The sequence below is a fragment of the Bos taurus genome, chromosome X (assembly GCF_002263795.3).
Source record: "Bos taurus isolate L1 Dominette 01449 registration number 42190680 breed Hereford chromosome X, ARS-UCD2.0, whole genome shotgun sequence".
NCBI lineage: Eukaryota > Metazoa > Chordata > Mammalia > Artiodactyla > Bovidae > Bos > Bos taurus.
This window is the reverse complement of record NC_037357.1, coordinates 91,857,557-91,872,269: the sequence shown is the minus strand read 5'-3', so window position 1 is coordinate 91,872,269 and position 14,713 is coordinate 91,857,557. Positions and strand designations below refer to the sequence as shown.

The window sequence follows — 14,713 nt, the reverse complement described above, 5'->3', positions numbered from 1 at the left end:
CAGTGGAACTATTTCAAATCCTGAAAGATGATGCTGTGAAAGTGCTGCACTCAATATGCCAGCAAATGTGAAAAACTCAACAGTGGTCACAGGACTGGGAAAGGTGAGTTTTCATTCCAATCCCAAAGAAGGACAGTGCCAAAGAATGTTCAAGCTACTGCACAATTGCACTCATTTAACACGCTAACAAAGTAATGCTCAAAATTCTCTAAGTTAGGCTTCAACAGTATGTGAACTGAGAATTTCCAGGTGTTAAAGCTGGATTTAGAAGGCAGGGGAATCAGAGATCAAATTGCCAACATCCATTGGATCATAGAAAAAGCAAGAGAGTTCCAGAAAAACATCTACTTCTGCCTCATTGACTATGCTAAAGCCTTTGACTGTGTGGATCACAACAAACTGTAGAAAATTCTTCAAGAGATGAGAATACCAGACTACTTGACCTGCCTCCTGAGAAATCTGTACACAGGTCAAGAAGCAACAGTTAGAACTGGACATGGAACAATGGACTGGTTTCAAATTGGGAAAGGAGTGCATCAAGGCTGTATATTGTGACGCTGCTTATTGAACTTAAATGCAGAGTACATCATGAGAAACACCAGACTGAATGAAGCACAAGCTGGAATCAAGATTGCCGGGATAAATATCAATAACCTCAGATACGCAGATGCCACCACCCCTATGGCAGAAAGCGAACAGGAACTAAAGAGCCTCTCTAAGAAAGTGAAAGAGGAGAGTGAAAAAGCTGGCTTAAAGCTCAATATTCAAAAAACGAAGATCATGGCATCAGGTCCCATCACTTCATGGCAAATAGATGGGGAAACAATGGAAACAGTGACAGACTTTCTTTTGAGGGGCTCTAAAACCACTGCAGATGGTGACTGTAGCCATGAAATTAAAAGACACTTGCTCCTTGGAAGAAAAGCTCTGGCCACCCTAGACAGCATATTAAAAAGCAGAGACATTACTTTACTGACAAAGGTCCGTCTAGTCAAAGCTATGGTTTTTCCAGTAGTCATGTATGGATGTGAGAGTTGAATCATAAAGAAAGCTGTTCATTTCAGTTCAGTCACTCACTCGTGTCCGACTCTTTGCAACCCCATGGACTGAAGCACGCTGGGCCTCCCTGTCCATCACCAACTCCCGGAGTCCACCAAAACCCATGTCCATTGAATCGGTGATGCCATCCAACCATCTTATCCTCTGTCATCCCCTTCTCCTCCTGTCCTCAATCTTTCCCAGCATCAGGGTTTTTTCAAATGAGTCAGCTCTTCGCATGAGGTGCCCAAAGTATTGGAGTTTCAGCTTCAACATCAGTCCTTCCAATGAATATTCAGGGCTGATCTCCTTTAGGATGGACTGGTTGGATCTCCTTGCAGTCCAAGGGACTCTCAAGAGTCTTCTCCAACACCAGAGTTCAAAAGCATCAATTCTTCAGCACTCAGCTTTCTTTATAGTCCAACTCTCACATCCATACATGACCACTGGAAAAACCATAGCCTTGACTAGACGGACCTTTGTTGGCAAAATAATGTCTCTGCTTTTGAATATGCTATCTAGGTTGGTCATAGCTTTCCTTCCAAAGAGTAACTGTCTTTTAACTTCGTGGCTGTAATCACCATCTGCAGTGATTTTGGAGCCCAGAAAAATAAAGTCAGCCACTGTTTCCACTGTTTCCCTATCGATTTGCCATGAAATGATGGGACCAGATGCCATGATCTTAGTTTTCTGAATGTTGAGCTTTAAGCCAACTTTTTCACTCTCCTCTTTCACTTTCATCAAGAGGCTATTTAGTTCTTCTTCAATTTCTGCCATAAGGGTGGTGTCATCTGCATATCTGAGGTTATTGATATTCTCCTGGCAATCTTGATTCCAGCTTGTGCTTCTTCCAGCCCAGGGTTTCTCATGATGTACTCTGCATAGAAGTTGAATAAGCAGGGTGACAGTATACAGCCTTGACATACTCCTTTTCCTATTAGGAACCAGTTTGTTGTTCCATGTCCAGTTCTAACTGTTGCTTCCTGACCTGCATAACAGGTTTCTCAAGAGGCAGGTCAGGTGGTCTGGTATTCCCATCTCTTTCAGAATTTTCCACAGTTTATTGTGATCCACATAGTCAAAGGCTTTGGCATAGTCAATAAAGCAGAAATAGATGTTTTTCTGGAACTCTCTTGCTTTTTCGATGATCCAGTGGATGTTGGCAATTTGATCTCTGGTTCCTCTGCCTTTTCTAAAACCAGCTTGAACATCTGGAAGTTCACGGTTCACGTATTGCTGAAGCCTGGCTTGGAGAATTTTGAGCATTACTTTACTAGCGTGTGAGATGAGTGCAGTTGTGCGGTAGTTTGCGCATTCTTTGGCATTGCCTTTCTTTGGGATTGGAATGAAAACTGACCTTTTCCAGTCCTGTGGCCACTGCTTAGTTTTCCAAATTTGCTAACATATTGAGTGCAGCACTTTCACAGCATCATCTTTCAGGATTTGAAATAGCTCAACTGGAATTGCATCACCTCCTCTAGCTTTGTTCGTAGTGATGCTTTCTAAGGCCCACTTGACTTCACATTCCAGGATGTCTGGCTCTAGGTGAGTGATCACACCATCGTGATTATCTGGGTCATGAAGATCTTTTTGTACAGTTCTTCTGTGTATTCTTGCCACCTCTTCTTAATATCTTCTGCTTCTGTTAGGTCCCTACCATTTCTGTCCTTTATTGTGCCCATCTATGCATGAAATGTTCCCTAGGTATCTCTAATTTTCTTGAAGAGATCTCTAGTCTTTCCCATGCTATTTTTTTCCTCTACTTCTTTGCATTGATCACTGAGGAAGGCTTTCTTATCTCTCCTTGCTATTCTTTGGAACTCTGCATTCAAATGGGTATATCTTTCTTTTTTTTCCTTTGCTTTTTGCTTCCCTTATTTTCACAGCTATTTGTAAGGCCTCCTCAGACAGCTATTTTGCCTTTTTGCATTTCTTTTTCTTGGGGATGGTCTTGCTTCCTGTCTCCTGTACATTGTCACGAACCTCCATCCATAGTTCATCAGACACTCTGTCCATCAGGTCAAGCTGAATGCCAAAGAATTGATGCTTTTGATCTGTGGTTGAAGGAGACTCTTGAGAGTCCCTTGGACAGCAAGGAGATCAAACCAGTCAATCTTAAAGGAAATCAGTCTTGAATATTCATTGGAAAGACTGATGGTGAAGCTGAAGCTCCAGTACTTTGGCTACCTGATGTGAAGAACTGACTCATTGCAAAAGACACTGATGCTGGGAAAGACTGAAGGCAGAAAGAGAAGGGGACAGCAGAGGATGAGATGGTTGTATGACATCACCGACTCAGTGGACATGAGTTTGAGCAAGCTCTAGGAGTTGGTGATAGACAGGGAAACCTGGAGTGCTGCAGTCCATGGGGTCACAAAGAGCTGGACATGACTGAGCAACTGAACTGAACTGAGCCATTGTGACTTTTACCATGTTGGGTTCTGGATTTTCTTTTTATTCCTTTAAATGATTTTGAACTTTGTTTTGGGACAGGGATAAATCACTTGGAAACAATTTTATCCCTTTGAAGCTTACTTTCATGCGTTGTAGATGGGAACAGAATAGTCTTTATGCTAATTTGCCTTACTACTGAGGTAATATGCCTCCCAGTACTCTTCCTGATGTCTCATATGTTAGAAATTTTTTCCATACCAACTTTTGGAAATGTAAATGATCCCAGCTCTACATGAGCCCCAAGAATACCCCCCTGCTTCTTTCAGGTAATTCTTTTCTAAGCCTCGGATAATTTCTTTACATGAATGTCCTGACCAGTGTTCAGCTGACAGTTCAAGAGGAACTCTCTGCAGGTCTCTGGAGTTCTTTCTCTGTGCAGTTCTACACTCTCCCTGTAGCTCTTCTAATTTTCAACCAACTGGGAAATTTTTAAGCCAATAGTTTTTTAAACATTTTTCTCACCTTCCCTCTCTTTTTGGAACTTCAATTATGGAATTTAGCTTTATGAAGTCTAGCTATCCTGGCTTCCCTGAATCCTCAGCTCCACCTCCTCAACTCAGGGAGAACACCAAGTTCCATTTGAATCCCTTATCCCTGAACTGTGGCCTGAAACCTATCTTCAGGAGTTAGCTGAGGCAATTGCAGAATTCACCTCATTTATTTCCCATCTCTCAGGACTTATTTTTCTGTACTGCTTGATGTCCAATGTCTGAAAATAATTTTTCCATATATTTTGTCTATTTTTAAGTTGTTTTCGTCAGAGGGTAAATCTGGTCCCTGTTAATCCCTAGGAGCCCATTGAAGGTTTTTAAGCAGATAAATGATAGGATGGATCTGTGGGTTAGAATGATCATTGATGGCTACCATTCCCATACTGGTGCTATGGGAACATAGGCAAAGAGACTAGCAAGGAGGCTGATGCAATTCAGATCCACACAGGCAGCATCATGGAAATCTGGCAGTAAGAAGCACAAACTCAGCCATTCCCAGGACAGATTTCAGGACTGGTTTCTGGGAAGGAGGTGGACAGGGGGAGAGCAAAGCTGGGCCCCAGACCCAGTGCACAGGGCAGATTATGTTAGATGATAACAAGCCAGGGGATCAGTCACTGAAACTGGGAAACCAGATGAGAGTTAAGTCTTAGACACCAATTTTGAGAAAAGGGAGAATGCAAAGGCAGCTACCCAGGGAAGGTCTGATATATTAGCTTATGTACTAAAAGCCTAAGAATGAATGAATGCCTGACTGGTTGCAGCACTTATTATAAGCAACATGCACATGACAATTTGTTGTTCAGTACTCTGTAACAATTCTTGAATTATTATTTTCCTTTTCACCTGTTTATGCCTTATCTCTTCATCTGCCTTCTAAGTCTACCAGAAGCAGGGACTATAATTGTATACTTCTCTTTTCTCCAAGTAGCAGCAAAATTATTTTGCCCAGGTTTCCTGACTCTCAGTCTAATATTCTTTTAAAATTATACAACTAACCAGCATTATTAACAGAAATTATATAGCCACTCCCCTATTGATGGGCATGCAAGTTTCTTGGTGCTTTTATTTCTATAGGATAGACTCTGAACAGCTCAGTCAGAGGGTAAGTGTATGTATCAGACATTAATTGCCTAATCACCTGGCATTCTCTGCCTTCTTTTCTGCTAACAGAATGCTAACTGTTCAGGTATTAGGCAGAGAGCCTTGATCTCAAGGAATTTGGTTCTATTCCCTGGACTATATGATCTAGTTATGACAAAGGAGATGTATGGGTAATTTCTTGGGGGATGTCTGGAAAAAAATTGCCTTCCCTGAAAAAAAGGAGAGTGGTACATCTTGCTTTCCTGGCCATTGCCATTCCCTTACTCCTTTTCTGCCTTTGAATACAGCTGTGATATCTAGATTTAGTAGCCATCTTATAAGCATGAAGTAAAATGCCTAGGGACAAAAGCCAACACGTCAAGGATGGTGGAACAGAAGGACAGAAAAAGCTTATGTTCTTGACTACTTTGTTGAGCAGCTTAGCATCTGTGTCCCTTCAGATTTCTTGTTGTGTGAAAGAAAAACAAACCTTTATTTGTTTAAGCCCCTATTAGTCAGATTTTCTATCACTTGCAGCCCAAACCATTTCAAACTGATACTGGAGATTTTTAAATTTTATTATATTTTTCTAGATTACTTTCCAAAAAGATAGTAACGAATCATACTTCCATCAGCAATGGATAGAAGCAGAGAAAAGAACATTCATCTGGAATTTTTTTGGTATGTGATCTTCTAGTTGGATGACCAAATTTGAAAGCACCATATATTTTTTTTAAATTTTATTTTATTTTTAAACTTTACAATATTGTATTAGTTTTGCCAAATATTGAAATGAATCCGCCACAGGTATACCCGCGTTCCCCATCCTGAACCCTCCTCCCTCCTCCCTCCCCTACCCTCCCTCTGGGTCGTCCCAGTGCACCAGCCCTAAGCATCCAGTACCGGAAAGCACCATATATTGAATAAACTATCTTTTTTGCACAGAACTGAAACAAATATCTTTTGGGGGGGGTGCTGTGCCATGTGGCATGTGGGACCTTAGTTCCCCAACCAGGGATCAAACTCATGCCCCCTGCATTGGAAGTGCAGAATCTTAGCCATTGGACTGGCAGGGAAGTCCCAATAACTTTATGTTTTCTGTAGTTACTGCTTTTCCTTTCTGTATCTCCCTCTCCCTGACCCTGCTTCCCACCCAAGATTTATTGTCTCCGGGAAGGGCCACACAAAACAAAGAGCAGATTTTACTTTCCAATCTCTTTGTTTTTGTGTTTCAAAAGCCTACATCCTTAGAGGAAGAGGATTAGGAATATAAACATAGCATCTTGGCCAGAAAATATGAAGGGAGAAGGATTTTATCCAGCCTAGAGATAACTTTTCCTGGTACTAGGGTTGGTGATAATGTAATGTTACACAGACCCCTGGGTCCTAGGTAGAGGGGACCTGTGTCCTGTTTCGTGGCACAACCCCTATGTAGACAGGAAAACTTGAGAGAAGAGAGAATGTCCTAGGCAGCTTTAACAGAAATTACCAAGTAATTGGCAGGGTCCCTGTGCAACTAAGACTTGCTAGACCATAAAGGAACACTGTGCGGGGAGGCAATGTACTGGTAAGTTGTGCTGCGTGGTGACCAAGGACTTAATGGACCTCTGCTCCCAGGCCTCAGCACTGTGTAATAGACCAGGACTGTGGAATGAGTGTGGTGGGGGAATGTTAAGATGAATTCTTTAACTCCTTTGTGCACTGGTTTACTAATCTGAAAAACAGTGTTAATAATAGCATCTACCTCATAGAATTCAATGGGTTTGTATAAAGCACATAGTAAATGTTGTCTTATTACCAGTAGTAGTAGCAGTTGTTGTAATAGTAGTAGTGGTGGTGGTGGTGGTAGACTCTGACTCATTCCTGCTACAGGAAGGATTTGTATTAATAACAAGACTGCTTTGAAAGACTATTATGGAATGTTGGGACATAAACAGAAGGGTCAGTGGAAGGGAAGCAGAGAGAAATGAATGGTAGATAGGTCAATGCAGCCTTGTTCATTAGCCCAGGAGACTGAATTCTCTGATTCTCAGAAAAATGCACTATACTGTACATTTCTAGCAGAACTAATCCTCTTCTGGAGAGGGAAAAGTCTATTACAGCCATCCCAACTCAGGCTCTGTATCCTCCAAACATGGGGTCTTTGCAGAGCAGTTACAATTTCAGATACCTAGCAAGTTTTAGTAAGTGGGCTTACTCTCTTTTTAGGTTCTGCAAGAGTTAGTCAGTCATATCTGGCTCTTTGCAACCCCATGGACTGTAGCCCTCCAGGTTCCTCTGTCCAGAGATTTTTTTCAGGCAAGAATACTGGAGTGGGTTGCCATTTCCTCCTCCAGATAAAGGAGGAGGCAAAGGAACTGAACTTTTCTCCCTGATATATGGAAAACTCAGCAGTGACCACAAGACTGGAAAAGGTCAGTTTTCATTCCAATCCCCAAAAAGGGCAATGGCAAAGAATGTTCAAAGTACTGTACAATTGCACTTATTTCACATGCTAGCAAGGTAATGCTCAAAATCCTTCAAGTTAGCCTTCAACAGTACATGAACCGAGAAATTCCAGATGTACAAGCTGGATTTAGAAAAGGCAGAGGAACCAGAGGTCAAATTCCCATCATTCATTGGATCATAGAGAAAGCAAGGGAATTCCAGAAAAACATCTACTTCTGTTTCATTGACTATGCTAAAGCCTTTGACTGTGTGGACCACAACAAATTGTGGGAAATTCTTAAAGAGATGGGAATACCAGACCACTTTACCTGCCTCCTGAAAAACCTGTATGCAGGCCAAGAACCAACAGTTCGAACCAGACATGGAACAATGGACTGGTTCAAAATTGAGAAAGGAGTATGTCAAAGCTGTATATTCTCACCTTGTTTATTTAACTTATACACAGAGTACATCATGCAAAATGGCAGGCTAGATGAAGCACAAGCTGGAATCATATTGCCAGGAGAAACATCAATAACCTCAGACATGCAGACGACACCATTCTAAGGGCAGAAAGCAAAGAAGAACTAAAGAACCTCTTGATATGGGTGAAAGAGGAGAGTGAAAAAAACTGGCTTAGAACTCGACATTCAAAAAGCTAAGATCGAGGCATCTGGTTCCATCATTTCATGACAAATACACAGGGAAAGTGGAAACAGTGGTAGATTTTATTTTCTTGGGCTCCAAAATCACTGCAGATGGTGACTGCAGCCATGAAATTAAAAGATGCTTGAACCTTGGAAGAAAAGCTATGACAAACCTAGACAGCATACAAACCTATACAAAGCAGAGACATCACTTTGCCAACAAAGGTTTGTATAGTCAAAGCTATGGTTTTTTCAGTAGTCATGCACGAATGTGAGAGTTGGACCATAAAGAAGGTTGAGTATTGAATTGATGCTTTTGAACTGTGGTGCTGGAGATGACTCTTGAGAGTCCCTTGGACTGCAAGGAGATCAAACCAGTCAATACCAAAGGATATAAACCCTAAATATTCATTGGAAGAACTGATGCTGAAGCTGAAGCTCCTATACTTTGGCGACCTGATGTGAAGAGCCAACTCGTTGAAAAATACACTGATGCTGGGAAAGATTGAGGGCAGGAGGAGAAGGGGGCAGCAGAGGATGAGATGGTTGGATGGCATCATTGACTCAACGGATATGAGTTTGAGCAAACTCTGGGAGATAGTGAAGGACAGGGAAGACTGGCGTGCTGCAGTCCATGGTGTTGCAGATAGTCAGACTCAACTTAGTGACTGAACAACAACAACAATATGGATTGGGCTTCCCAGGTGGCTCAGTGGTAAATAATCCACATGCCAATGCAGGAGACACAAAAGACATGGGCTTAATCCCTGGGTCAGGAAGATTCCCTGGAGAAGGAAATGGCAACCCACTCCAGTATTCTTGCCTGGGAAATCCCAAGGACAGAGGAGCCTGGCAGTCTACAATCCATGGAGTCACAAAGAGTCAGACATGACTGAGCGCGCACACACACACACACACACGCACACACACACACACACACGACCTAGGGCACATGAGGGAAGATTATGTTTAGGAGAGATCAGACTCCATTGTAAGCCTTGAGAAATTACACTGTCCAATCTGAAAGGTGGAATGTTTCTAAGTCAGTCACTATGCCAAATATAACTGCTCATTTCTGAGGTCACTGCTGAGGTTGTTTAGTCGCTAAGTCGTGTCTGACTCTTTGTGACCCCATGGACTGTAGTCTGCCAGGTTCCTCTGTCCTTGGGATTTCCCAGGCAAGAATACTGGAGAGGGTTGCCATTTCCTTCTCCAGGGGATCTTCCTGACCCAGGGATTGAACCTGCATCTCCTGCGTTGGTAGGCAGATTCTGTACCACTGAGCCACCAGGGAAGCCCACTCATTTCTGAGGTAGGCGATACTTTTTCTTCCTCAAGGGACACTCAACTTGTGCTGGAGGAAGGACAGCCTCCCCGGGAGGACATTAACATACCCTAGATGATCCAGGTGAGAAACTCCCCAGGTGCCAAGGCTTGCCTGGAGAAAAGATCACCCAGGCATCCAAGGGGAGGAGGCTGGATGACAAGTAAATTTTCTTTGCTGACATGCTAACATTTAATTGAAGAAGAATGTGCTGCAATATTATCTTGAGATATAAATGGATTTTTTCTTTCCCCCCTTTCTATTTTCTCTCCTCTCCCCCAAAGTAGTCACCTTTGTGGTATATCTCAGGGGAGAGAGGTGGAAAAGCAGGAAAACAAATACTCTGCCAGTCTCTATGACTTTCATGTTCCAAAAGTGTAAGCCCTAGTGAAGGTGGATTGGGTGCAGGTGCAGAGACGAAGTATCTGAGCCAGGCAACTAGAAGGGAGAAAGATTTGCATTAGCTTAAAAAAAGGATTTTTCTTTTCCTTACTCCCCTCTTCTTGGGGTGAACGATGCAAAGAGAGAGTGCTCTCTGGGAGCTCAAGCAGCATATACTTCGAGAAGCAACACTTGGTTGGCATGAAGACTCAACAGAGAAAGAGCTGTGCAAAATGTCTAGGTAGATGGAATAGCAAGTGGTCCTGGCATTGAGTTCTGTGCCCCCAAGTGTGGAAGAGATGTTGGAGAGGACACAGTGCCTGAAAAATTCCACGTGGGCAGAGGGCTAGCAGTTATTGACAGGATCTAAGGACTTGGAAGCATTACCTTTACTGTACCCCCTTGCTTGGGTACTACATAAGACCCCTAAACTATAGCATCACCTGGGATAAGGGAAAAGAACAAGAATGACATATTGTTTTCCCAAAAATCTGGTCAAAGGAGGGCTCAGGGTCAGAAACTGAGTTCCAAAAAGAGTCACTATTCTACTCAAGGCTGTAGTAGTCAGCTAAACTTTGATGTTCATCTTAGTTCTATCTTGTTGGTTGAGGAGTTACCATCTGTGTGGTAAAGAGGAGATCAGCACCTAGTAGGGCCATGAAACTAACCCCCATCCCCACCCCTGTGGGATGCTGGGTTCAAAAAATAGTTCCTGTGAAGCCTTTGCTAATTTCTTGGCACCAGAGTCTTCAGACAAGATAAACTAGATTATTGGAAGGATGTTTTCCCAGAATAATGTAAAGCCAAATTACAAGTGGTCAATATGAATTAAATTTTCTATCTGGTGAATAGAAACATCACAAATGCCATTTGAGAGTAAGTGGAAACCAGTGGATCAGAAAGGAATGGTCCCTGCCATACATTACTGGCTAGCTATAATTGCCCTCTCCCCTTTCTTCTTATGGTGGCATCTGTGCTGAGTTATGGACAGGTTTTTTTCAAACAGAAGAGCACATCTATCAATAAAAGGTCTAAATTGAGAAGGGCCTGTATTTTGATGGGAAGCAGACTTAAATTTGATTTTCTAATTTCTGAGATTTGTAAAAGTCATACTACTTCATAGTTGTTTAGCAAATGTTTGACTGAAGAAGAGGACTTTTGCAGAAGGGTTCACATCTGAGCAGGTTGACGGGCTAACACACAAGGCTCAGAAACAAATGAAGAGGAGCAGGCCACAACTGAGGGAGGTACCTGTTGATTTTCTTAAAGGTGGATAGATGTGTGTGGTGGTGGGAGTAAGGTGACATTGAGAAATAAAAGGAAAAGGGCACAAGTTTGTAGTTACCATCTCAGTGGGAGTTGGGACCTACAAAAGCTTGAAATAACTTGGTAGCTTTTGATAGTACCCTTTGGTGGTTATTTGGCTGTACTTCCTGTTTTCCCCATGTGCTGTGTGTGTGTGCTAAGTCACTTCAGTCGTGTTTGACTCTCTGCGACCCTATGGACTATAGCCCGTCCGGCTCCTCTGTTCATGGGATTCTCCAGGCAAGAATACTGGCCGTGCCCAGCGATCCACGTCTTATGTATCCTGCATTGGCAGGCAGGTTCTTTACCACTAGTGCCACCTGGGATTCTACAGGAAAAAGGAACTATCTTCAGGGACAGTGAGGGAAGACAGAGTTTGGGAGACCCCATCCATTCTGCAGCTAATTTGGAATGCAGAGACCTTTCAGGTAAGGTAGTTGCACTATTTGAAAAAAATCACATCTTGCTCTTTCAATTTTAGCTACAGGTGGAATAGCTGAACCTCATAGTCCTGAATTTAGTTCCTCAGAGTCTCCCTCCCTTGTCAAAAATGGAAAGGGGGTGGATTTATTAAGGGCACACACGGGTCTGGTTTCCTTGTATTTTCTGGCAATACTAGGATTAATAAGTGACCTTCAAGACGAAAGGTGCAAAGACAAGAAACAAGGGCTTCAAGGTCTCCCATCATTCCACTCCCTTTGGACTTTGGAAACCTCAGTTAAATTTATTGATTTTTTTTTAAGAGCTGAAAAAGGCTGAGGTTCTGAGGTGTACAGTACGAAAAAGAAAATGGTGGAGAGGAGAGATTAGTACAGCTCTGTGATGGGGCCCCGAGGTTGGCATTTGAAAATATTAGCCTGGCATTTTCCACACACCCTCCTACCCTCAGGGCATCCTACTAAACCTTGAAGGGCATTCAGAAAGAAATACCGCCCTTTAGGAGTTTTCTTCTGGGTCTCTGATACCAGATGCAACCTGAGGGACTGAAAATTTCAGGCGCTCTGGAGTGAACACACCTGGGTTAAAGATCTGACTCTTCCATACATAGTTGTGCCAACTTGAACAAGTCATGTCCATTCCCCGCCCCCCCCCCCCCCAGCCTCAGTTTCCTCCTCTGGAGAGTCAAGATTGCTCACGTGAGAGTGATAGAAACAATTCTGTATTGCAGTTGATACAGTGCAGGAAGCAGTTCTTAGATAAAGTCACTGCGTGGAGGTTAACCTGCTGTGAAAGCTCAAAGAAGGTAGCAGTCACTAACGACTAACTAGTGAATCTGGGAGGTGGACTGCTGGAGACGGTGAGAGCCAGCCTCACCGGGAGGTGACCTTTTCGCATGCGCGCAATCTTGGAGCCCGGCAGAGCAGCGAGGGGGAGTGGCCAGGTTTCTGAGGGGTTGCTATGGCACCGAGGGGCCAGGGGAGGTTAACTGAACCCTTAAAACATTATTCCCTCCCCCACCCTCCGCTGCCTCGGCCGAGGGCCATTGTTCCCGGCAAAATGGTGTCAGTAATCCCCCTCTTGGACAGAGGCCTAAGTAAGGCTGAGGTGGGAGTGGGACTGGAGGTGGGAACAAAAACTACAATTCCCAGGGTACACCGCATCCGCCCGCGAGGCGCAGGGCACGTGCCCAGGCCTAGCGGTTACATGCCGTCAAAAATCCGTTTCATAGCTTCCCTTTTCCATCCCAGCTTTCGTGGTTGCCCAGCCCCCGCGCGCGCGCACTGCGGTCCTGGAGGGTAGGGGGTACATACTATGGCTATTGCCGTCGCAGCATAATCGGGAGACCGGTATTTGTAAATGTGTGCTTCGACTTCTAATCCCGAAGCCGGCAGGTATGGGTCTCGCGAGAAGAGTCGAGAGTTGGAAAAAGGGAGTTAGGGGTGGCGGGTGAAAAGATGCTGGCGAGTACCACATCTCGGCCGAGCGACCGCATTTAAAGGCATGTAGAGAACTGAGAATGGGCGGTGGGTATCTAGGAAGAAGTGTGTGCTTGGATTTTCTTTTGAAGGGAAGAGGGTAAAACAGCCGTGGAGAGCTTTTGAACACACAGGAGATGTCACGCGTGGCTCCCCACAGATTTTCTTTTTGGAAAAGAGCGAAGCCTTTCTCTTGACGAGCATCCCTCTCTCCCGCTGCGCTGAGGAGAGTGGGAAAAGAGTGCGCACGCTCTAGTTGGGTAGCCACTCGGCACCTCGCTGCGATAGGGGCACTTCGGAGTTGGGGCTGCTCCGTCTGCTTTCTCCGCCCCTCCCCCCTCCTTTCTTCCCCTCCCTTCCTCGCCCCCCTCCGTCCCCCTCTCTATCTGAATTCCCTGACAGGAGTACGCGTGCGCCTGCTCAGCTCCCGGGCAAGCGCGAGCTTGGGCTCGTACCCCGCTCCCTTAACCCCGCCCTCTCTTTACCTACCGGCGGTAGCTGGCCGGGTGGGCTCGCGCTGAGACGCTCGCGCGCGCACGCGCACACAACGCGGAGCGGAGCGCGAGACATCTAGGAGGGGAGTAAGAAGCATCTGAGGAGGCGACAGAGGAGGCGGTGTGTGTGTATCTGCGTGTTCTATGGTGTGGCTACTCGAGGGTCGAGCGGAGGCTTGAAAGAGGGCGAGGGAGAAGCGAAAAGAGTCTCCCTCAGCGAGAGCCTCTAATCTGGTGAGGGTCCCGAGCTGGCCGGGACGGTGGGAGTGAGGGAGGAGGCCGGGGGGCGTGTCTGGGATCCGGCTGAGAGATGAATGGGCCGGGGATGAATGGAGGGGAGGCAGCGGCGACCAAGAGTCTGTTCAGAGTAAGCGCGTTAGTGGGGGGCGGTTTGACCGAGGCAGGGTGATTGCAGTCGCCGAGACGTGTGGGACGAGGCCCGGCTCGGGTCGTTAAGAGTTGTCGGAGCTGCTTTCGGTGTGAGCCAACAGGCTGAGAGGAAAATTCGGAGGGGAAAAGTGGGGAAGGGTAGGTTTGAGGTTGTGGTACATTTTTTTTTTTTTGTCTTTTTCGTTGAGGAGTGACAACTTTGGGAGTTGATGGGAGACTAGGGGATGGGGGGGGGGGCGGGAAGGTGAGGCGGTTACATGAGGGGACCGGGTGACGGTTGACAAACTGATCATTTAAGTGAGATTGGAGCTACTGAAAGCGAGGATCGCGTCGGGTTTTGGAAGTTGAGTTTCAGTGTATGAGGGAAAGTGAATTTAATTTAGAGATTCAGTTGATGTGTGAAGGTCGATAAGACTGTATTCCTGTGGGGAATGCTGCTGGATGTTTGTGTTAATGGGTTAGGTTCAAGGAGATTGAGAGGTGTTATTTGGGAACGGTGTGTTCTGTGACTGATCGGATGGGAAGGAGATGGTATGGTGAGGTTAGTATGAAAGTGGTGTGGTGTACTGTACTGTACGAGGTTTTGTCTAGTTAAGAATGGTGAAACATTTACGTAGTGGGTTGTGGGTGGATAACCTGCACGTGTGTATCTCCCTATCTTGAGACTTGATAGATCTTGTTAAAATGAGATTGAATCCTCAAAACAGATGCAAGTGGTATGGCTATTACTTCATAAGAGTTACTGTGGACTGAAGCAATTGTA

General features: G+C 44.7%; 1 protein-coding gene across 3 annotated transcripts in view; it reads left to right on the top strand.

Moving 5' to 3' along the window:
- Positions 1–12,895: 12,895 nt before the first annotated feature.
- The window catches only part of WNK3 (WNK lysine deficient protein kinase 3), a 190,972-nt gene continuing 189,154 nt past the window's right edge, over positions 12,896–14,713 (top strand). The window contains exon 1 of one of the 3 annotated variants that reach the window (XM_024987725.2): positions 12,896–12,982. The gene's annotated coding sequence lies outside the window, so the exon portion shown is untranslated. Of the gene's footprint in view, positions 12,983–13,027; positions 13,115–13,554; positions 13,795–14,713 lie in introns of those variants that run through there. The other 2 variants (XM_024987726.2, NM_001256587.1) reach the window with 2 other exon arrangements.